Consider the following 22,637-nt stretch of genomic DNA (forward strand, 5'->3'; position numbering starts at 1 on the left):
GCAGGGTGCCAAAACGGGCTCCCGAGAGGTTTTTGGTGGCTACAGAGGCTTGCGGCGGCGGAACTCCCGATCTATCTTGATATTCGATGGTTTTAGGGTACGTAGGCTTATATAGGCGAAAGAAGTCGGTCGGGGGGGTGCTCGAGGGGCCTACGAGATAGGGGGGCGCGCCCAGTAGGGGGGGGCCTCTATCTCCTGGCCTCCTCGAGGATCTTCTGACGTAGACTCCAAGTCTCCAGGATGATATTCTTCCCAAAAATAACGCTGCCGAAGGTTTCATTCCGTTTGGACTCCGTTTTGTATTCCTTTTCTTCGAAATACTGAAACAGGCAATAAAACAACAATATGGGCTGGGCCTCCGGTTAATAGTTTAGTCCCAAAAGTAATATAAAGTGTATAATAAAGCCCGTAATCATTCAAAATAGATAATAAAATAGCATGAATGCTTCATAAATTATAGATACGTTGGAGACGTATCACTCGGCGGTTGGGAGGTAGAAGGTTGCCTCCTTGATGAGCTTGGGCTTGATGGAGATTTTTAGCAACGCCATGAAGTCACCTGCAGAGGCGATGTGGGGCTGCAGGTAGGCGCGGTAGGCGCGCGTGGCCATGCCCTCCCCCTCCTCGAAGAGGCTGGTCGCCGCCTAGCCCCTGCGCGGGTGGGCATGCCCTTGGCGAGGGCGCGTCCGTGGAAGTGATGGTGATGAGCCGACAACGAGCGATGAACCGGCAGCGTAGTCGCCACCACTACTGCGACCGCCACTTGGGGACTGAGGCGGCGCAGAGGGAGCGCCGAGCGAACGAGCAACATCCCATACTTCGTTGATGAGGACGTCACTGTAGGCGCCGGCGGCGTCCACCCGGTGGAAGGCGAGGTGATGAGGGATGTGCTGCAGGGCCTCAACCTTAACGAGGACGAAAATGCTAGTGAAGTCACTGCCATAAAGGCAAGCGTGCTCCACCCGCAGTCACTCTGTGCATTCCAAAACCGAACTGAAAAACCATACCGAAAATAAACCAAACCGAACCGATTTTGTGGTTTTTATGGTTTCTGGTTTCGGTATGGTATGAACTTTTCATACCGATTTGAACTTTGGTTTTTATGGTATATACCGAAAAACCGAACGGTTAACCAAATAAACCGAAGTAAAAAATAAATTTATATTTCTTGAGATGAACAACCATACAAGTTGTCATTTTTCTTGTACATGAGTCAAATTCACTAATAAGCATGTAAAATTTTCTTGTAACATAGTCATTTTTCTCTTTTTAAAATGCTAAGCACGTCCATAACCATCAACAGATGAATTAATGCATGCATATATACTTATATATATAGTCATATACTATTTGTGTAAAATAGTATGTGTTTTGAGTCATAAATTTGCAAATTATTATTACGTCATTTTCAAATTCGCGTCAACTTTGGTTTTTATGGTATATACCGAAACCATACCGAAATAATTTGGTATATACCGAAACCGAACCGTATTTTAATTTCATATCGTATTTACCGAAGTATTAATACCGTACAAACCGAAAAACCGTATAAACCGAACCATGTAAACCGAATAAACCGAACGCACAGGGTGAACCCGCAGGATGCTGGCGAAGCCGACGATGGAGGCAGCAACCCCACGTCTGTTCCATAGCTCCAAAGGCAGCTTCTCTAGCGACAGGCTAACAATATGCCTGAAGGAGAAGACAAAGGCATTGTCTCCCTCATTGTGCGGCATGATCCGGATCGTGCGAGAACCCTCAAAGATCGGGCTGGCACGTAGGGCAGCGGACTGCTCCGCCTCACAATGGAACACAATGAAGACGGTGCCTGTCGTGGTTCTAAGTCTGACAGTAATGTAGGGGGGTACTAAGGAGAGGAAAGATCCTAGCTATGGAGTAGTTGTGCACACAAGAGTTTTACGAGTTCAGGCCCTTCTCGGAAGAAGTAACAGCCCTACGTCTCGGAGCCCGGAGGCGGTCGACTGGATTATATGTGTGAGAGTTACAGGGGTGCGAACCCTTCTGCCAGTGGAGGGGGTGGCTTATATAGAGGATGCCAAGACCCCAGCCAACCCACGTAGCGGAGGGTTAAAGTACATTAAGGCCTGGCGTTACTGTAACGCCTTACATAAAGTGTCATCATGACCATAAAGACTACTTAATTACAGACCGTTTGGATACAGAGTAGATCTTGAACTGCTGGTGGTCGAGTGAGTCTTCATGGTCGAGTGTCTTCAAGTTCGTCGTGTGTCTTCCAGTCAGTCGAGTGGAGTCCCTCTAGGTCAATTGGAAGATGACTTTATCTAAAGATGTCCTCGGGGAGGGTACCTTGGACAGGTTCATGACCCTACCCTAGGTACATGACTTCATCATTAGCCCCCGAATGGATCGAGGTTTGAGTGAGGAAGGAGTTGAGAATTCTTCTGACTCCTCTTTCTATGCTATGAGTACGTCTTGTTCTGGATCAAATGACCATAGGTGACGGTATCAACTTCTTTTTCAATCGCCTTGATCCATTCTGGATGTAGGTCGAGTGATCTTTCTACACTTGGAGATCCCCGAGCGACGGATCGCAGGAGATCTTCCGTCTGACAAGTTTCCCTGCGGTTAGCGGATTTAGTGGGATCCGAATTTCGGGAAGCGCGCGAAGCGGAGAAGGCCGTGGTACTCGGATGGGATAAGACAGAGACGCCTCGAGCCCCGTGCCGCCTTTTTCGCCACGTATCCCTCGCGCGACTGTTTCGGGATTTGACAGGATTGCCCGGGTCCACCAGTCAGCCACTCGGAAGCGACTCCATATAAGGGACCGGGCGGAGGTTTTTGAACAGTGCTCTCTCATTTTCCCCTCCCCCGTCTTCAGATTCACCCGCTGCCCTTGCCATCTGTTCAGTGCTGTTGCTCCGTACCAGCCTCGTCGGCGACAATGGTGAAGGAGAAGACGGCGGCTTTGGAGCGGGCGAAGAAGGCGACAGCGCAGGCGAAGGGGATAGTGATCAGTCGGGGTGGATCCTCGTCGCGGTCCCGCCTGCCACAAGGTTGGATCCAAGGGGATTGGATCCGCTCGACCATCACCCAGAAGGATCTCGATGACCTGGCCAACGAGGGGTTGATCAAGCACGGAGCAGCGAGGCTTCCGGGGACGGAGTGGTAGCCGCAGCCTCAGGAGGGTGAGTGTGTCCTCCTAGCGACTCATGTCGACCGTGGGTTTTCTTTGCCGCCGCATCTTTTCTTTTGGGGGTTTCTGAACTTCTTCGGGGCTCAGCTCCACCACTTCACACCCAATTCCATTGCCTATCTTGCCGCTTTCGTGTCTCTATGCGAAAACTTCTTGGGTTGTCGGCCGCACTGGGGCCTTTTCAAACACATATTCACTTGTCGCTCTCAGACGGTGAAAAAGGCTAATCCAAATGATGAGAGAACCCAAGTAATTCAGATGTGTGGGGGTCTTGGGGTCCAGATGAGGAGTAAGAGTGCTTTTCTGGCTATGACCCTTCCCGAGTCAGTTAGAGGGTGGCAGTCGACCCGGTTCTACTGCCGAGACCAGTCGACGCCAGGGCAGTCGACTGGGCTCCCTCCCTTCTCCATGAGTCGAGTGAACAAGCCGTCTTCTCTGAAAGTAGTTCCGGAGGAGAAGGCTCAGGTTAAAATGTTGATGGAGCGGGTAGTCCAACTCATTCGCGATGGTGTGACTGGCATGGATCTTCTGGAGGTTTTCCTTCGACGGCGTATCCAGCCACTCCAGTACCGGGGCCACCCGATGTGGTTGTACTCTGGTACTGAAGACACCACTCGGGTCCACCCAGAAGAGGTCGACGATGTCACACCGGAGAGGTGGATGACTGCCATCACGTGGAACAAGGACAACCCTCATGGGGCCAGGAGGATCCCGCCACTCGACCAATCTTATGAGGCAGACAAGGTATGACCACTTATCTCCGATTGTAATCATGTTCCGTCCATTCTGTTTCGTTGCAGATCAGTCGATCGACTTTTGTCTTGTTTGTTGTCTTTCAGGCTACCACTGAGTTGTATTCGATGCCCAACAGGGCGCAAGCACAGACTGAGGAGGAGGAAGGAAGTGGAGGTGAAAGTCAGGAGGAGTGGGAATCGGATGGCGATGAGGGTGATGAAGATGCAGGCTCCGATGAGGAGGAGGAGGAGGAGGAAGATAAGGAGGAAGTTGCGCCTCCCCGTTCTGAAAGAAGGTCCAAGCTTGCTCATGACCCTGCGGTCGAGCACGGCAAGGGGGCCGCACCTGCTGTGCAATCGACCAAGCGTCCTCGGACGACCTCTCCGGCGCCGACTGAGAAAGCGCCGAAGCAATCTCGAGTGGTGCCGTCGAGGCCGACGAAGGCTTTGCCGAAAATGAAGATGGTGATTCCCACTATTTCTGGGTAACGACATAGCTTGTGTCCTCTTGTTTCTCATGGATTTATTCTTGGTCGATTCGTTAGCTGGTCGACTGATTTCTGAAACTGCAGTGCTGCTACTTCTGATACCTCGGCCAGACCTGATGATCAAGAAATGGAGGATGTCGTCACTTCCAACCCTGGTATGACCTTTAAAGTTTCGTTTTCAGTCGGTGGGGTCTTCATTTTTTAACTTTGACTCTTTTCTACAGCTCCGTCTAACATCATTATTGACCTTCCTGATGATGATGAAGACGAGGAACCACTGAGGCAGAGGAGGAATAGGAGAGCGTCTGCTGGCAAGGCAGCTCAGGTCGTATCAGCACCTGAGACGTTAGTCGCGGAGGGGGACAGCGTCACTCGGCCTACCGTATCCTTTGCGGTGCCACTGACGAGTGCTCGTTCTTCGACGTCGAGTGCTGGCCAGCCTTCACTTTTCTCTACCCACCACGTCCCTGAAGACCAAGCAAGCACTGCTAAAGAAGCCATACGCCAGGCGGGGGTTATGATGGAGCAAGTGAAGGTGATCCGAGACGCCAGTCAAGCAGCTTATGACGCCAGTTCAACCCTTCAGAGCAATGTTCAGGTTGGTCGATCACTGCCTGTTCTATTAGGATATGGTATCTGAAAGCTTTTATCTATGAAAATCTTAGTATCTGTTGTACACCCACTGGGTGTGTCGATTGAGAATCTGGATTGGTGGGGGCACGCTGAGTGCACCCAGTGGGTGTAGTCCCCAAGGCTATGGTCGACTACTGGCAGTGGACTATAGTCTTTATGTCTTGAGTTTTTCTTTTTTCTTCTCATTACTGTCTTCACTCGATCTGGTCGAATGGAATGATAAACCGGTGGGGGCACACTGAGTGCACCCACTGGGTGTAGTCCCCAAGACCGTGGTCGACTGCTGGCAGTCGACTATGGTCTGAAGAACACACCCTCTCTTTCTCTTTTTTGGTCGACTGACCAACTCTGAGACTAGCTGATAGAACTAGTGGGGGCACGCTGAGTGCACCCACTGGGTGTAGTCCCCGAGACTACAGTTGAATGTTTAGATTCAGCTGTAGTCTTAGAAATACTACGATTTTTCTCTTAGTCACTCGGAAGTGACCTATCTTTGACATCTGTCGATTGGTTTTTTGTAGAGATCTTGCGAGCTTGCAGCTTGTTATACTGAACTGGAGAACAAGCATATCCAACTCAAACTTGACCTGAAGCTTGTCCAGGAGAACTTCACGAAGGCGAAGGAGGAGGCAAAAGGTATGTTTGGTGAGAATCTTGACGACTGTCTTTGCTTCTTGTCTGTCCCCGAGTCTGATCTTATTGTGATTTTGCAGATAAACTGAGGGATGCACTGAAGAAGAAGGACCTTGACCTCGCCGAGGCGCAGAAAGCGGCTTCGGACAAGACAAAACTTGCAGAAGAGAAGTTGGCTTCGGTCAGCAAACTTGAAGAGGAGAATGCCACTCTGAAAGCTGCTCTCGACGCGGCCAACAAGGAGGTCACCCAACAAAATCGTGAGAAGATAGCCCTGAGTGACAAGGTTGGCAAACTGGCAAGAAAAAAGAATGACTTGGAGGCTTATCTGAGAGGGCTCGCCAAGAAGTTATTCCTCATGCTCGAAGGTAACCCCTTATATCCGACTGGTAATCACTGACTTTGTGGGAACATTAGCTTATCCTTGGACCGTACCCACAGAATTCTGTCAAAACTTTGAAGAAGAGACTAGTCGAGTGGAGACTGGCTTGGACCCCATCAACTCTCTCGTGAAGGATGAAGCTGCCATGAACGTGCTCCGACTCGAGTCTCGCGTTGCTGCTGTTGTTGACTATCTTGCAAGGCTGAAGGTCGCGACGTCACACATCGACACGACGCTCTGGCCAGGAGAAGCACTTCAGAATGACCTCGAGTCTCTGATGACTCGACTGAACGAAGTTCCAAGTCGAGTGCACGAATGGAAGAAGTCTTCTGCCAGATGCGATGCCGACGTTGCTCTATCTCTGGTCCGTGTTCATTGCAAGGATGCACGAGAGGACAAGCTGGCAGCTCTCAAGGTGGCCAACACCAAGAAGCATGACTTTCGATCCTTCATGGAGACCTTCATCGCCGCTGCCACTCGGATCGCAAATGGAATCGACCTGGACGAGTTTGTTGCGCCTTCCAGCCTTCTGCGGGAGGGGTAAAAACTTCTATGCTTGATGCTTTGAATTTGCCTCGGAATGCCGAGTGATTTTTGTAACCGATAAACCTTAATAGGCTTGATGCCTGAGCGCTTCTGGATCCGTAGGACGCTATCCGAACTTGGTTTGCCGTTGAACATGTTTGTTTCTGCTTTCGAACAATCATCATCCTTGGCTTGGAATATATACTAGAATCTGTGATGCTCTTTTGCAGGTAGGGACGAAGCACAAATTGCAATCGACTTGTACTCGTCATGTTTAGGCGAGTGCTGGGCTACAGCTAAACCTCCGAGTGGGAGGTTTGTTCTCCACTCGATAGGATTTTCGAAACTTAGTCGAGCACTAGGCTGCAGCTAAGCCCCCGAGTGGGAGGTTTGCTCTCCACTCTGTAGGATTTTAGAAACTTAGGCGAGCACTGGGCTGCAGCTAAGCCCCCGAGTGGGAGGTTTGCTCTCCACTCGGTAGGATTTTAGGAACTTAGGCGAGCACTGGGTTGCAGCTAAGCCCCCGAGGGGGAGGTTTGCTCTCCACTCGGTGGGGTTTTAGAAACTTAGGCGAGCACTGGGCTGCAGCTAAGCCCCCGAGTGGGAGGTTTGCTCTCCACTCGGTAGGATTTTATTTTAACTTAGGCGAGTACTCGGACTGCAGCTAAGCCTCCGAGTGGAAGGCTGGCTTGCCACTCGGTAGGATTTTGTTTTAAACTTAGGCAAAATGGATTCGCAGCTAAGCCTCCGAGCGGAAGGCTGGCTTACCACTCAGTAGGATTTTTTTACAAATTTAGGTGAAACGGATTCACAGCTAAGCCACCCACTGGGGGACTGATTTATGAGAACAAAAGCAATAACAATCAGCGGGAAAATTATGAAACTCTTGTCTTTGATAAATAAACTACAGAAGTACTTTTATTACAGCTCATCCGAGTGAATACTTAAGTATAAAAGGGGCGGAGCAGATCTGCATTCCAAGCTCGTGGCTCGTCGATCTGGCGGTCGACGTTGTAAAGACGGTATGCTCCATTGTGGAGAACTTTGGTAACAATGAAGGGGCCTTCCCAAGTAGGCGCGAGTTTGCGTGGCTTCTGTTGGTCCACTCGGAGGACCAAGTCTCCTTGGAAGGCTCGGCTCTTCACATTTCTGGCATAGAGTTGACGCAAGTCTTGCTGATAGATGGTCGATCGGATCATGGCCATCTCTCTTTCTTCTTCTAGAAGGTCGACTGCGTCCTGCCGGGCTTGTTCTGCTTTGGCTTCAGAGTAGAGCTCGACTCGCGGTGCATTGTGAAGCAGGTCACTTGGCAGAACTGCCTTAGCTCCGTAGACCAGAAAGAACGGAGTCCTCCCAGTCGACCGATTTGGAGTAGTCCTCAATCCCCAAAGAACTGATGGAAGTTCGTCGTCCCACGCGCCCGCTGCGTGCTTGAGGTCGCGCATCAACCGGGGTTTTAGTCCTTTGAGAATTAGGCCGTTTGCTCCCTCTGCTTGTCCATTCGACTGGGGGTGGGCGACTGAAGCGTAGTCGACTCTCGTGCCTTGGGAAGCGCATAAAGCTTTGAATTGATCGGAGTCGAAGTTTGACCCATTATCAGTGATGATGCTATGCGGAACTCCATATCTGAATATTAATTCTCTGATGAAGCTGATGGCAGTGCCAACATCAAGATTTTTAATGGGCTTGGCTTCGATCCACTTGGTGAACTTGTCGACTGCCACTAGTACATGGGTGAAGCCGCTCCTGCCAGTTCTCAGCGGTCCAACCATATCTAAACCCCAAACAGCGAAAGGCCAGACGATCGGGATGGTCTTCAAGGCTGAGGAGGGTTTGTGTGACATGTTGGAGTAAAACTGGCATCCTTCACATTTGCCGACTATTTCTTTCGCCATTTCATTTGCTCTGGACCAGTAAAAACCCGCTCGGTATGCTTTAGCCACGATGGTCCGAGAGGATGCATGATGGCCACAGGTCCCCAAGTGGATGTCATTGAGAATCATTCGACCCTCTTCCGGTGTTATGCATTTCTGGCTTACTCCAGTCGTACTTTCTCTGTACAACTGTCCCCTCATGACAGTAAAGGCTTTGGATCGACGGACGACCTCTCGAGCCTCCTCTTCATTCTCTGGGAGCTCTTTCCTTAGAATATACGCGATATAGGGCACTGTCCAGTCGGGAGTGATGACCAGAACTTCCATGATTAAGTCGACCACAACTGGGACCTCGACTTCAGTCGGATCTGTGGCGCTTTTTGGCTGCGGGGCTTCCTCAGTGAAAGGATCTTATTGAACCGACGGCGTGTGAACATGCTCCAAAAACAAGCCACTTAGAATGGCTTCCCTCTTAGAACCTATCTTGGCCAAGTCATCCGTTGCTTGATTTTTCAGTCGGGGGACGTGATGAAGCTCTAATCCCTCAAATTTCTTCTCCAGCTTCCTGACTGCATTGCAGTAACCAGTCATGGCTGGGCTTCTGACGTCCCACTCCTTCATCACTTGGTTGACCACTAAATCCGAGTCACCGTAGACCATGAGGCGACGGACGCCGAGTGAAATGGCCATACGCAACCCGTACAAGAGTGCTTCGTATTCTGCTTCATTGTTGGAGGAATCAAAGTGAATCTGGAGTACATATCTGAGCTTATCTCCTCGGGGGGAAACCAACACTACCCCGACACCGGAACCATTCAGCATTTTGGAGCCATCGAAGAACATAGTCCAGCGCTCCGAGTGAACTTGAGTCGGTAACTGCTGTTCAGTCAACTCGGCGAGGAAATCTGCTATTGCTTGGGACTTGATAGCTTTCTTTGCCTCAAATCTGATATCCAAGGGAAGAAGTTCAATCGCCCATTTTGCCACTCGGCCAGTTGCATCTCTGTTGTGCAGAATCTCTGATAAGGGGGCATCGCTGACGACTGTGATGATATGGTCAGAGAAGTAGTGAGCAACTTTCTTCGTGGTCATATAAATCCCATATACAAGCTTCTGATAATGAGGGTATTGTTGCTTGGATGGGGTCAGGACTTCGGAAATGTAATATACTGGGCGCTGAACTTTGAAGGCTTTCCCTTCTTCTTCCCGCTCGACCGTAAGTACAGTACTGACGACTTGTCTTGTGGCTGCAATGTAAAGCAGCAAAGGCTCTTTGCTGATCGGGGCAGCAAGCACCGGCTGGGTGGAAAGCAGGGTTTTTAGCTCTGCAAACGCTGCGTCAGCTTCAGGAGTCCACTCGAACTTGTCTGACTTCTTCATCAGTCGGTAAAGAGGTAATGCCTTCTCACCGAGACGAGAGATGAACCGACTTAAAGCGGCCAAGCAACCAGTAAGCTTCTGAACATCGTGCACACGCACAGGTCGTTTCATTCAGAGTATAGTGCCCACTTTCTCTGGGTTTGCATCGATTCCTTGTTCGGAAACGAGAAAACCGAGTAACTTTCCACCAGGAACTCCGAATGTGCACTTGGATGGGTTAAGCTTGATATCGTACCTCCTGAGGTTGGCAAATGTTTCAGCGAGGTCAGTCAGCAGGTCGGAACCTTTCCGTGACTTGACCATAATGTCATCCATGTACGCTTCCACATTCCGACTGATTTGAGTGAGCAAACACTTCTGAATCATCCTCATGAACGTGGCTCCGGCATTCTTGAGGCCGAATGGCATGTTGACATAACAGAAGCACCCGAATGGGGTGATGAAAGCTGTTTTGATCTCATCGGGTCCAAATAGACGGATCTTATGGTACCCGGAATAAGCGTCCAAGAAAGACAGTCGCTCACATCCCGCAGTCAAGTCGACTATTTGGTCGATGCGGGGAAGAGGAAAATGATCTTTCGGGCAGGCCCGATTGATATGCTTAAAATCAATGCACATGCAAAGCGAATTGTCCTTTTTGGGGACCATGACAACATTGGCGAGCCACTCGGAGTGGTAAATCTCTCGGATAAACTCTGCTGCTAGGAGCCGAGCCACTTCTTCGCCAATGGCCTTCCTTTTCTGGACGGCGGACCGTCGCAGATGTTCCTTCATAGGTTTTGCCTTTGAATCGACTCGCAGACGATGCTCAGCCAGTCCCCTGGGTACACCCGGCATGTCAGAAGGTTTCCATGCAAAGATGTCCCAGTTCTCACGGAGGAACTGGATGAGCGCTTCTTCCTATTTGGGGTCGAGTGTTGTGGAGATATGAGTCGGAGCGGCGTTGGGGTCGGTCGGGTGGATGTGAACTAGTTTTGTCTCACCGGACGACTGGAACGCTGATTCCGTAGCAGGCTTTTTGGCTCACAACAAATCACTCGGGTCCGCATTCCTCTGGTGTTCCTGCCACTCTTCTGCCACCATCTGAGCATCGGCGATCTTTGAGCCTTTCTGGAAGCACTCTTCTGCCTTCTTGCGGTTACCAGTGACAGTGATCACGCCTTTAGGGCCAGGCATCTTTAGTTTGAGATACACGTAACATGGTCGGGCCATAAAACGTGCATAAGCTGGCCTGCCCAAAATAGCATGGTAGGCTCTTTGGAAGTCCACAACCTCAAATGTCAGCTTCTCTTTGTGGAAATTCTTTGAATCACCAAAAACCACATCAAGAGCGATCTGGCCGAGTGACGCGGCCTTCTTGCCAGGAATGACTCCATAGAAACTCATGTTGCTTGTGCTGAGTCTGGACATCGGAATGCCCATCCCTTTCAGCGTCTCAGCATACAGTATATTCAAACTACTGCCGCCATCCATCAACACTTTAGTCAGTCGAGTGCCCTCAACGACTGGGTCGACCACCAGCGCTTGCCTCCCAGGGGTGGCTATGTGCGTCGGGTGATCAGACTGGTCGAATGTAATGGCAGTTTGGGACCACTTCAGATAATTGGGTGTTGACGGAGCAGCCATATTCACCTCTCAGTTTATAACTTTCAGTCGGTTTTTGCTCTCAACGTCAGCAAAAATCATCAGGGTGGAATCGACCTGCGGATAGTCCTCGTCACTGTCCTCCTTGTCCTCAACTTTGTCTGACTCTTTTTCCTTATCCTTGTGCTGCTTTCCTTGGAACTGCTGTATCAGGAGTCGACACTGTCGAGTGGTATGATTTGGGTAAATGAAGTTACCCTCTTCATCTTTCTTCATGTGGATGTGACACGGTAAATCCATCACGCCGTTTCCTTCTTTATCTTTTACTTTTTTGGGGTTCCAAGGCCCTTTGGGCTTTCCTTTGAACTTCCCTTGAGTCACGGCCAAGGCTTCTCCAGGAGCGGCTGGCTCGGCTTTCCGCTTCTGCTTCCGACTGGAGTTCCCTCCTCCGGTTTTCTGGGCGACTGACTTATGCTTGCCGCTCCGGAGTCAATCCTCTTCCTCACCATTGGCATATTTGGTGGCTATTTCCATCATTCGACTCAGAAACATGTCTCCAGTTCGACCGAATTTCAGGCTTAGCTCTCTGTACTTTACGCCCTCCTTGAAGGCGTAGACCGCCTGGTGATCAGATACATTCTCTATTGTGTGATGCAGTGTGATCCATCTATGGATGTAATCCCTCAAAGTCTCATTTGACTTCTGCACACAAGATTGCAGCTCTGTCAGTCCTGCTGGTCGCTTGCATGTTCCTTCGAACGTTCTGACAAACACTCGGAGAGGTCCTCCCAAGTGTAAATGCTGCTGGGTGTCAACTGATTCAGCCATGCTCTGGCTGACCCTTCCAACATAAGAGGCATATGCTTCATGGCCACCTCGTCATTCCCGCCGCCGATCAGAACAGCCACTCGGTAGTCCTCAAGCCAAGTATCGGGCTTAGACTCACCACTGAACTTGCTGACTCCAGTCGCCAACCTGAAGTTGGGAGGAATCACCGCGGCTCTGATGGCTCTGCAGAAGCACTCTGGTCCGGAGACATGCACTCGGCTGCTGGTGGGTACATCTCTGTCATTACCCTCTCTGTGGGCTCTGTTTCGGTCGACCAGACCTTGAACGATGATGGATCTTGCATCAAAGCCTGGTTCCCTGGGGTCGACCGGAATCCTTCGCCCGCCACTGTGCTGGCGTCTATCATCCTTCTGTCGAGGCATATAGGACCCACCCCTTGGGGGGAGAGTAGGCACTCGACATCGATCGTTGCGATCGAATTGGTGATCATACTATTCATGGTTCCTGTACTGATCGTGTCGGTCACCACGCCCTTCACGCCTCGGGGGCGATCTGGGGCTATGAGCCGACTGGACTGTATTCGCTGCCACGGATCTGCCGTGGATCCTGTTCCGCGACTGCGATATAGCTGAATTCTGGTCCCCTGCTGCCCGGAGCAAATCCCTGATCTGCATCAAACCTCTGCCAGCCTCTGACTGGGAAGGCTGAATCGATTCTGCTATACGGGCTGCAGCTGCTAAATTCTGAATCGGAGTTCGATATACCTGAGTCGGAGGTGGAAAGAGCTGGCGTCGACTGGAGTCTGGAATCCGTTTCCGCGCGCGCTCGTCGAGTGACCGCTGAAGGTTCTCCAGTCGAGTGCGCTCGGCCAGGTTGACCAAGCGCGCGTCCTCCAAGGCGCAAGCCTCAGGGGTTTCTCCAACGATCGGAGTGTGAAGCGCATCCATGTTCCGGCGGCGAAGCTCTTCCCTCTGCTGCGAATTGAGGGGCTCGGGGAGATATTCCTCATGGGCGTGCAACGGATCGCCTCCGCCGTTTCCCCCCTCGGCACCGGGAAAGCCGGGGGGAACGTGCGGTCCGTTGACCATCAGGACCTCCGCCGCTGGATCACTGTTGTCGCACTCGGATGCAGTCTCTGCGGAGCCAGTCGACAGGTCAAACAGGCCGTAGAGAGATTCGTCGGGCTCGATTGCCGCGACTTGGGCGGTGGTCGACTGGCGAGCCACCGCGTGCCTCACCCACCGCTGAAGCCTCGACCGACCGGAGCGCTTACGCCGGCGGGAAGCGGGGAGGGAGGATGACACGAAAACCGGCCGATACTGGGTCGATGGTTGCCGCAGAAGGACGCCGCGGACGCACGCTCGAAAGTGCGTAGCTCCGCGGACTGGGAGCGCATCGATGTCGAGTGGAGCCTCCTGCAGCCAGGCAGAGTCGTCAGCGACGAACGTGAGCGCGCCGAGACGGATCTCGCGGCCCTCAACCAAAACTCCACCTAAAACCATGATGATGGGAATTGGAAAAATTGCAACTTCTCCAATAAGTCGCTAAGACACCTGCCCCACGGTGGGCGCCAACTGTCGTGGTTCTAAGTCTGACAGTAATGTAGGGGGGTACTAAGGAGAGGCAAGATCCTAGCTATGGAGTAGTTGTGCACACAAGAGTTTTATGAGTTCAGGCCCTTCTCGGAAGAAGTAACAGCCCTACGTCTCGGAGCCCGGAGGCGATCGACTGGATTATATGTGTGAGAGTTACAGGGGTGCGAACCCTTCTGCCAGTGGAGGGGGGTGGCTTATATAGAGGATGCCAAGACCCCAGCCAGCCCACGTAGCGGAGGGTTAAAGTACATTAAGGCCTGGCATTACTGGTAACGCCTTACATAAAGTGTTATCATGACCATAAAGACTACTTAATTACAGACCGTTTGGATACAGAGTAGATCTTGAACTCCTGGTGGTCGAGTGAGTCTTCATGGTCGAGTGTCTTCAAGTTCGTCGAGTGTCTTCCAGTCAGTCGAGTGGAGTCCCTCTAGGTCGACTGGAAGATGACTTTATCTAAAGATGTCCTCGGGGAGGGTACCTTGGACAAGTTCATGACCCTACCCTAGGTACATGACTTCATCAGTGCCCACAGCGGACCCAGCAAAGCGCACAGCCGTGATGCCGAGTCGCTGCTGGAACACACGCCTGAGCCAATGGAGCCCGTCGTTTGCGGCCGCCCCTCTTCCCTCGACGTCCACTATCCCATGATCCCTGACCAGAACACCCTGGTTTGCCTCGTCTCCATTTTCGACAAGTATTACGGACGGAGTATATGATTAATGGCTAGGGAGACATTGTGTTGCCCCAAGCAAACATAACTTGTCGCTTGTGTGAAAGCCCTAGCTTCAGACCTACTCATTCGGTCCCGAATTACTTGTCATAGAAATTGGATGTATCTAAAACTTAAAATACATCTAAGTACATTCATTCCCGCGACAAGTGGACGAAGTACGATGGAGTGTGGCACCGATCAAATTGCTGACGGGTAGTGCTCACCAATCTAGGCTTTGAGTTTCCATGACAATCAATGACAAAAATCATCTTCAAGTAAAAGATTAATCCGCTCTTTAGTAAAATGCAGAGTCAAATGATTTGATCTCCGATGGCTTAGCGAAACAACTATTTCTAACTATCCAATAGTCTTTTTTTCTGCAAGATGAAGCCTATGGTAAAAGAAAAAGATTAACATAAAACTCATTATATTGGATATTTGATCATGTTTCTAAAAGCGCTAGAGAAATTCGATCAGTGATATCTGGTTGCGCTCAGGTCCAAACATTAAGATGTGGGTGTTCAACAAATTAAACCATTGTTTGGTTGTGTAATTGTGTGTGTGTTTTCAACGGGGCATCCCTTTCCATTAATCGTTCAAAGGAAAGATTAAGAAAAGTTCAATATTTTTGCATTGATGTGCAGCACCTACAACTAAACCCATGAAGGGTGCAGTCTCCAAAATAAAATTTCTGTAGCAGAGAAGAAGATACTCATCTCTTGGTTGCAACAGCTAAACAAATCTTGGTAGGAAAATTTTATCCCTTTGCAGATTGGGCCGCCAATATTAAGAGCATCTCTAGCAGATCCCGAATCCCGCCGACCCGCAAAACGCGTTTGCAGTTCACGGAAAAACGGTTTTGCAGGCCGGCGCGAACGTTCGCGAGGCAGACCCCGCAAAGCCGACCTGTGACGGGTCGGCTTTGCGTGGTCTGCCTCTGCGGCCGCCCCCCTCCCCCCGTCACGCAAAACCTTAATTTGCACCTCAATTTGCATTTTTTTTGCTTTTTCAACCACATTGGATACATAGAACATCACCAAATCTTTGCTAGAATAGTAAGACCAAAAAAAACAAGAACCACAGTTATGCATTTTAGAAGATTTTCAACTTCCATAACTGCTCCCCCTAGTTGAAGCAATATCTTCTCCATGCACTCATTGTTGATCTGTGGATTCTTGATCTTGCATTCTTCTTCTTTGGTTCTAAAGAAGTAGACATTGCTTCCCCTCTAGTTGCACATGCATGCGCTTCATTGCCGTCGATTGTACTAAGGAGTGCACGAACCTCTATCAGTTTTCTTTCTATCAATAAATCAACGTATTCGCCTCCCCAAAACCAAACTGAGCATCCATCTTCCTACACGCATGATGATGTTCGAAATGAGCTAACATAATGAGCTATTGAAATGAGCTGAATGAAAACAACACGTACACCGTTGTTTTCGCATTTGAAGAACACCCATTCGGGGTGCTTCGGCGTGCCCGAAGTCAGCCGTAGCACTGTCCGCGCGCAGTCGTCGCACTGTATGAGCGACATCGGCGAGCCACAGAACCTCTGCGCGAGGGCCGAGCCCGGCGGCCGGCCGGCCAAATCCATGTCGGCAAACAGCAGGCGGCGGCGAGAGGACGAACCCGCACCTGCATGCGGTGATGCGCCTTTGTCGGGGCTGCGCGAGGTGCTCCCCGACCATTCCATCGCTTGGAGCAGCTACCAGCGCCCGGGAAAGCCAAATCCGGCCAACCGCGATGAAGGGCCGCAGATCCGCAAGTTCCCGGCCTGCCAATGCAGGAGGAGGGGGAGGGGGTGGAGGGCAACCTCGTGCATGTGGCAGCCTTTCGGCGTGCTCCCACCGGTTACTTTCACCGGAATCTTGGGCGGCAGCGGGGCGAGGGGGAGAGGGGAGGTGGTTGGCGGGGAAAAGCGCGGGCTGAAATGTCCTCCCCACCAGCCGCTCCCGTTATATGCAGGGCACCGACGGACCGGGGGACCCGCGTATTCGCGGGTTGGGATAAAGTTTTTGTCGCGCCCCTCAAATTTTTTTGCGGGCCGGCCGCGTTTGCGGGGTCCGTTCGGACGGGATTTTCCACGCCGACCCGCATTTTGATGGTTATTTTACATGTCGGGACTTTTTATGCGATCTGCTAGAGTTGCTCTAAGGTTCTCTAGCGTACGGTAGCTACGCTGCACTCCAGTGGCCCCGGTTTTGGATCGTCTAGTTCCAGGGGGGATCTTGCAGTGGGCGGTGGATCACACCGGGGCATCATACGAGCCATGAGGAGCATGAAAAAGCAAAAGATGGATTAGGCTGTCACAATCACACAAGACACAACAAAACGGAAAGCGTCCAACCTAACAGGTAGTGGCTTTCTCAAGGAAAACAAACACAGGTAGGTGCAGAGAGACAATCGAGGCAATGCTGGATGAAGAAAAGCCAAACGGTTCCTCCTCACAGCGCGTTCCTCCTCACTGTCTTTTCTCGGCTGAAAGAACTAGTATTTGCATGTTCCTTCACATGGGAATTTGGGATCTAGTCAAATGACAGCCTGCTGGCCCATGTAGGAACCAGCGAGCTCAAACCATCACACCGTCCAGTTGTCAAAAAAAAAAAAACCAGCCTGCTGGTCCAAATAGGGAGAGAATCTCCCATTATTAGGGCATATATTAATAAGTAAATAAAATGCAGTGCGTGTTGACTAAATATGCGATTCTTTTTATTCTTTTTTTGTGCGGGTGACTATATATGCAATTCGCATATGAAACTATTGAATGAAGCAGACTTCCTCGTTCTTCACTCAGTAGCTTTTTGGGGGGCTAAAACTTGTAGTATTACACAAACATCCACCAGATTACATTTTGCTAAACACAGTTCAACCGCGTTTGGTGGTCAAGGACCAAACCACAACCCTCTCTTCTAAACAAGCAAAATTAGCCAAGTTCCAATTAAGATGGCCATCGATGAAAAAGTTCTCGACATAAAAGTTATTTGCCTCGTCGAGACAAACAAGTTTGCTTTTCGGGTCATTTCTAGCCCAAAACAATGCGCTGCCAAAAATACCGTCTGAGATGAAGATGGACAGACAATCCGGCCAACGTCCTCCAAAGCCAAAAGTATTGTCGCCCATGTCCAGACATGTCTGTCCGGACTGTGATCGGACCGGATTGTCTAGTCCTAGCCAAGAAAACACTATCGTCCGTTTCCAGACATGTGTGATGGGAGGCGCGGGACTTCACCCTCAAAATGGACTCGACTGGAAAAACGCCCAGCGTGAGAGTTCTTTGTCTTGTCGAGCAGAATAAATGTTATCTTTGGGCCATTTCAATCTGAGGTGGTATGCAGCATGTGGGTCCCAAAAACCAAAATGTTGTCTCAGGCCCATGTGTAAGACTACCCACAATGGAAGTAATATAGGTGGTAACATCAATAAAATAGATGATGTGGCAAGTAATTAATGAAGAAAGAGAGGCATGTACTAACATAGCTAGTTACTACTACCTTCGTCCTGGTTTATAGGGTCCCTTTGTAGTTTGTGCCAAATTTTAACTCAAGATTTAACTAACAAAATGTTAATGCATGTCAAGAAAAATTATCTCATTGGATTCGTATTCGAACATAGTTTTCAAAAATATAATGTTTGATGACATGTGTGAACATTTTGTTAGTTTAATTTATGGTCAAAATTTGGCACGAAATACAATGAGGACCAATAAACCCGGACGGAGGTAATAGTACTATGAGTAACATCACACATAACAAGGCAAGATGAGTCTATAACATAATAAATGAAGTGTTGCATGACACTACACATATGTTACTCCCCATTAGGCTGGTCATAGTGAGAGTAACATAGGTAGTAACATAGATGCCACATAAGCAAAAATGTTGATGTGGCAAGTAGTTAATGAGGAGAGAGGCAAATAGAGTAACCTAATATATTACCATCACATAGCGCTTTCCAATGTAAAATGAGTCTACAAGACAATAAATGAACATGTGTATGTTACTACACATATGACACTTCCCACTATAAGGTTGTAACATATAGTAGTAACGTATACATGTTACTACTCTAAGTTAGTCCCCACTATGACCAGCCTTATAGAGGTAGTAACATGGACTAGTAACATATGCATGTTACTAGTCTAAGTTACTACCCACTGTGGCTAGTCTAAATCCGAGTTAGCTTAGTTTTGCGAAGATTTGAATTTTTTTATGATAAGTCTAACCGCCTCATAAATGGGTGTGAGGTGATGACCTACTTAACAACAATACACAATCACAAACACATGTACTATGTTTTCATCTATTTTGGCATCTCTCCCATTTTTTTGTTGCCTCGTTCTTCGTGTTGGAGAGCAGCGAGTCCTGGGGCTCTAGGGGCATTGGATCGACCTAGGGGAACCCATAGCCACCGCACTCCCTCACGGGGTCCTTATCACGTGTGTGGGTTTTTAGACCTTCAAAAGTTCTCACCGACGTGTCTTGCATATTGCGCTCCCGGCGACCCCCCTCCCCGCACGCGACATTGTCTTGTGTATCGCGCTCGACGTCGGGGTACACCATGACGTATTTGTGTGCGAACATACTTTTGGGCATCTCTACCAGGGACTAAAGACCAAGAATCATCATCATCCATCATTTCTGATGACAAGCTTCCAAGCCTCACAGAAGGTAGTGTTGGAAGTATGCCCTAGAGGCAATAATAAATTAGTTATTATTATTATTATATTTCCTTGTTCATGATAATCGTTTATTATCCATGCTATAATTGTATTGATAGGAAACTCAGATACATGTGTGGGTACATAGACAACACCATGTCCCTAGTAAGCCTCTAGTTGACTAGCTCGTTGATCAATAGATGGTTACGGTTTCCTGACCATGGACATTGGATGTCATTGATAACGGGATCACATCATTAGGAGAATGATGTGATGGACAAGACCCAATCCTAAGCCTAGCACAAAGATCGTGTAGTTCGTATGCTAAAGCTTTTCTAATGTCAAGTATCATTTCCTTAGACCATGAGATTGTGCAACTCCCGGATACCGTAGGAATGCTTTGGGTGTACCAAACGTCACAACGTAACTGGGTGGGTATAAAGGTGCACTACGGGTATCTCCGAAAGTGTCTGTTGGGTTGGCACGAATCGAGACTGGGATTTGTCACTCCGTGTGACGGAGAGGTATCTCTGGGCCCACTCGGTAGGACATCATCATAATGTGCACAATGTGACCAAGGGGTTGATCACGGGATGATGTGTTACGGAACGAGTAAAAGGACTTGTCGGTAACGAGATTGAACAAGGTATCGGCATACCGACAATCGAATCTCGGGCAAGTACAATATCGCTAGACAAAGGGAATTGTATACGGGATTGATTGAGTCCTTGACATCGTGGTTCATCCGATGAGATCATCGTGGAACATGTGGGAGCCAACATGGGTATCCAGATCCCGCTGTTGGTTATTGACCGGAGAACGTCTCGGTCATGTCTGCATGGTTCCCGAACCCGTAGGGTCTACACACTTAAGGTTCGATGACGCTAGGGTTATAGGGAATAGATATATGTGGTTATTGAATGTTGTTCGGAGTCCCGGATGAGATACCGGACGTCATGAGGAGTTCTGGAATGGTCCGGAGGTAAAGATTTATATATGGGAACTCCTGTTTTGGTCACCGGAAAAGTTTCGGGTGTTATTGGTAACGTACCGGGACCACCGGGAGGGTCCCGGGGGTCCACCAAGTGAGGCCACCGGCCCCAAAGGGCTGCATGGGCCAAGTGTGGGAGGGAACCAGCCCCATGTGGGCTGGTGCGCCCCCCACAAGGGCCCAAGGCGCCTAGGGTTTGGGGAGGGGGCTCCTCCACCTTGCTTGGGGGGCAAGTTTCCCTCTCTCCCCCCCTTGGCCGCCACCCTAGATGGGTTTGGGGCTGCCGCACCCCTTGGGGTGGGAACCCTAGAGGGGGCGCACCCCCTCCCTCTCCTGTATAAACTTGAGGTTCTGGGGCTGCCATACATAAGAGTTTCCACCTCTCCCTGGCGCAGCCCTACCTCTCTTTCTCCTTGTCTCTCGCGGTGCTTGGCGAAGCCCTGCTGGATTGCCACGCTCCTCCATCACCACCACGCCGTTGTGCTGCTGCTGGATGGAGTCTTCCTCAACCTCTCCCTCTCTCCTTACTGGATCAAGGCATGGGAGACGTCATCGGGCTGCACGTGTGTTGAACGCGGAGGTGCCGTCCGTTCGGCACTAGGATCTCCAGTGATTTGGATCACGACGAGTACGACTCCTTCAACCCCGTTCTCTTGAACGCTTCCGCTTAGCGATCTACAAGGGTATGTAGATGCACTCTCCTTCCCCTCGTTTCTATATTACTCCATAGATTGATCTTGGTGTTGCGTAGAAAATTTTGAATTTCTGCTACGTTCCCCATCAGTGGCATCATGAGCTAGGTCTATTGCGTAGATTATGTGCACGAGTAGAACACAAAGTAGTTGTGGGCGTTGATTTTGTTCAATATGCTTACCGTTACTAGTCCAATCTTGTTTCGACGGTATTGTGGGATGAAGCGGCCCGGACCGACCTTACACGTACACTTACGTGAGACAGGTTCCACCGATTGACATGCACTTGTTGCATAAGGTGGCTAGCGGGTGCCAGTCTCTCCCACTTTAGTCGGATCGGATTCGATGAAAAGGGTCCTTATGAAGGGTAAATAGCAATTGACATATCACGTTGTGGTTTTTGCGTAGGTAAGAAATGTTCTTGCTAGAAACCCATAGCAGCCACGTAAAACATGAAAACAACAATTAGAGGACATCTAACTTGTTTTTGCAGGGTATGCTATGTGATGTGATATGGCCAAAAAAATTTTTATGAATGATATGTGATGTATGAGATTGATCATGTTCTTGTAATAGGAATCACGACTTGCATGTCGATGAGTATGACAACCGGCAGGAGCCATAGGAGTTGTCTTTATTTATTGTATGACCCGCGTGTCATTGAACAACGCCATGTAATTACTTCACTTTATTGCTAAACCATTAGCCATAATAGTAGAAGTAATAGTTGGCGAGACAACTTCATGGAGACACGATGATGGAGATCATGATGATGGAGATCATGGTGTCATGCCGGTGACGATGATGATCATGGAGCCCCGAAGATGGAGATCAAAAGGAGCAAAATGATATTGGCCATATCATGTCACTTTTTGATTGTATGTGATGTTTATCATGTTTATGCATCTTATTTGCTTAGAACGACGGTAGTAAATAAGATGATCCCTCATTAAAATTTCAAGAAAGTGTTCCCCCTAACTGTGCACCGTTGCGGAAGTTCGTTGTTTCGAAGCACCACGTGATGATCGGGTGTGATAGATTCTAACATTCACATACAATGGGTGTAAGCCAGATTTACACACGCGAAACACTTAGGTTGACTTGACGAGCCTAGCATGTACAGACATGGCCTCGGAACATAAGAGACCGAAAGGTCGAGCATGAGTCGTATAGTAGATACGATCAACATGAAGATGTTCACCGATGATGACTAGTCCATCTCACGTGATGATCGGACACAGCCTAGTTTACTCGGATCGTGTAATCACTTAGATGACTAGAGGGATGTCTATCTGAGTGGGAGTTCATAAGATGAACTTAATTATCCTGAACATAGTCAAAAGGTCTTTGCAAATTATGTCATAAGCTCGCTTTTTAGTTCTACTGTTTTAGATATGTTCCTAGAGAAAATTTAGTTGAAAGTTGATAGTAGCAATTATGCGGACTGGGTCCGTAAACTAAGGAGTGTCCTCGTTGCTTCGTAGAAGGCTTATATCCTTAATGCACCGCTCGGTGTGCTGAACCTCAAACGTCATTTGTGGATGTTGCGAACATCTGGCATACACGTTTTGATGACTATGTGATAGTTCAGTGGGTAATGTTAAATGGTTTAGAAATGAGGCACCGAAGACATTTTGAAATGTCGCGGAACATATGAGATGTTTCGAGGGCTGAAATTGGGATTTCAGGCTCGTGCCCACGTCAAGAGGTATAAGACCTCCGACGATTTTCTTAGCCTGCAAACTAAGTGAGAAAAGCTCAATCATTGAGCTTGTGCTCAGATTGTCT

Source organism: Triticum dicoccoides, chromosome 6B (assembly GCF_002162155.2).
Source record: "Triticum dicoccoides isolate Atlit2015 ecotype Zavitan chromosome 6B, WEW_v2.0, whole genome shotgun sequence".
In the NCBI taxonomy this organism is placed as follows: Eukaryota; Viridiplantae; Streptophyta; class Magnoliopsida; order Poales; family Poaceae; genus Triticum; species Triticum dicoccoides.